Source organism: Scylla paramamosain, chromosome 27 (assembly GCF_035594125.1).
Source record: "Scylla paramamosain isolate STU-SP2022 chromosome 27, ASM3559412v1, whole genome shotgun sequence".
Taxonomy (NCBI): Eukaryota; Metazoa; Arthropoda; class Malacostraca; order Decapoda; family Portunidae; genus Scylla; species Scylla paramamosain.
In genome coordinates, this window is record NC_087177.1 from 15391809 (window position 1) to 15394308 (window position 2500).

The following is a 2500-nucleotide window of genomic DNA, read 5'->3' on the forward strand; positions in this document are numbered from 1 at the left end:
CCTGGCCAAGAAAAAAAAAAAAACACTGAAGATGAAACAATGAAGAGAATTCCTTTGATAAAACGGGAGAACGGGTGGTCAGGTTTCGTTCATATCAGTCGCAAATTAATAACAAGAGATCAATTATTCAATAGCCTAGTAACTTTGAAACAACTTGATGCATCAGAAATAAGTAATTTTCCTCTTTATTCAAAAGCCTGCGGTCTCCTTCACTTTCTGCAGCTCATGGTTGTGCTGTAAGACTATTTCGCGTTGTGGTAGACTTATCAATTTCTCCAATATCTGCGACTTCATGATGTGATATAATTGTGAAAATCATAAATCTTTCAGCAAGAAGGCCTCTCACTTCTGAAGTTGGCTAAAAGAAAAAAAAAAAAGGTATCAATAAGAAATGTTACTAAGTTACAGATTAAGAAGGTAATTCGCTTTCAGTAAAATGGGTGAGACAACATGCATGTAGCTTGACTTGGGAATACAAGATAACTCCTCTAAGGACATGAAAAAAAGTGAACGAAATATGTGAGCGATGTTATCAGCTCTGTCCCATCCACTGGCAGACGATATGGGTGTTGCCTGCATTGGTGCTCATTTCGCTGGCCAGAATAGACGTCCCAGTACTGTAAACTGGTCCTCCTTTGCTTTAAGATCACAATACTTATGGATTTATGTACACATGTTTCGCAGTATATTTAAGAGTTTGGTGGTGTTAACAAAATATATAGATGACACTTAAGATGCTTGCTTGTGACATCATGGCGATATGAATGAGTGTACCGCTCATTCCATGTAATGTACGTTGTTGTGTGACTGCATGAGTTTAAGTTGGTGTTGATGAGAGCGTGTTTGTATTTGATGACAATGAGTGTGTATTTAATCTCGTGCTGTTGGCGATGACTGCATTTCTGTATCTGATGATTGTGTGAACATGTAACTTGGAATATGATGGAAGGACTGCAAGGAAGATGATGCAGACAGCATTAATTCCCATTCCAACTTGTTACATCTAGAAAATTTTAAACCTTTCATTACTGTTAGTACTGGCCATTTCTTGTTATCCACGTAGCCATGATTACCGTTATCCTGCTCTTCCCGGAGGATGGCTTTCGAATCAATGGTTTCTTTTCTGCCATTATACATTCAGGGTATATGCATTTCTGTGCTGAGTCACTCAATTTTTCACTGACTACTGTGATTTTTTTTTCGCAAAATATTTTCACAAACAACTAGCAACATCATTATTCTTTCCATTTTATGAGAGTTTATTTGTCAAAAATATTACTAGAACGCCACTCACTGTCTTCTTGGTTTAGGTATAGTAGCGAGAAAAGAACGAAGTCCAAGTAACCAATATTTCTTAGTTACTCATTTGGTATTATATCATTCTATTCACAAGTAATATAAACTTTTTACTTTTTTTTCCGAAACAAAACAAAAGAGAGTAAGTGTATTTTTTTTTATCCCTATTGCAGTATGATATTCACAAATAATCAGATTTTTTACATTGTTTTATTCTATTGATCTCCTAATATTGTATTGCACTGTGATCCACACTGTAGAAACTAAAACACACACATACACACACATACACACACACACACACACACACACACACACACACACAATAAAAAAAAAGCTACATTTTATGAAACACACAGATGTCTTGAGCCTTACGTATCGAAGCCTTAGCCTCGGTTATAATACACCACCATGCGAGAGTGACTAACAAGTAACGCCTCACACCGAAGGAAATACTGTTACTTTGGCCATCTGACTGCAATGAAGACAATGATGGTGAAGATGTAGGTTGTGTACGCTGAAAAATGATAGGCAGCACGTTGATAAATCATTTTTATACTTCAACTGTGGCATGCATAAAACATGCCCCTTTATCATTTTATAATTCCAAGAGTACCTGTCACTGCCGTCTGTTGGATTCCAGGTGAATGAATACTCAGTGTTCATTGCGTTCACATCCAGGCAGCACTCAAGCAAAAGCTCGCGCTGCCCTGTGTTTTGCATAATCATTATTTAGTAACTTGTAGCTTTATATTTGGCTTGTGAATAATCTCCATTACAAGTAGTGCCGATATGCAGTGATTTGTCTCGAGGCGATCCGTAAATTGGAAAAAGAGATGAGTATTTATGTGGAGGGCGCGGAGTGTGTTGTTCTCGTGCGTGATGTCTGCAAAAATGGCCTTCTGATGTTTCCCATTTTTTCTGATGACATTTTATGAGCTCTATGGTATTCTCTGTATTTCTTTGGAATGTCCTTTGTCCTTGTGTATAAATTTGTGATCAGGCAGTGGCATTGTTGGGTATCGAGGGCATATCCTGGAGTCCCTTGAGAGACCTTTCTGTCACACGCAAGTGACTACCTGCTGCTCGTGTTGCAGTGAGGTATCTTAGAATCTGTGATGGTTTTCCTGTAGCATTATTGAAACAATGCAATTTCCCGTTTGATTAAATCAATTAAATCAAATTTCGACGGATGTTGATCGTG

The 2500-nt window shown here is 37.7% G+C and overlaps 1 protein-coding gene across 1 annotated transcript in view; it reads right to left on the reverse strand.

Moving 5' to 3' along the window:
- Positions 1-1544: 1544 nt before the first annotated feature.
- LOC135114277 (very long chain fatty acid elongase 7-like) overlaps positions 1545-2500 on the reverse strand; it is an 8273-nt gene continuing 7317 nt past the window's right edge. Inside the window, exon 8 of the mRNA XM_064030158.1 lies at positions 1545-2500. This exon is cut by the window's right edge and continues 779 nt beyond it. The gene's annotated coding sequence lies outside the window, so the exon portion shown is untranslated.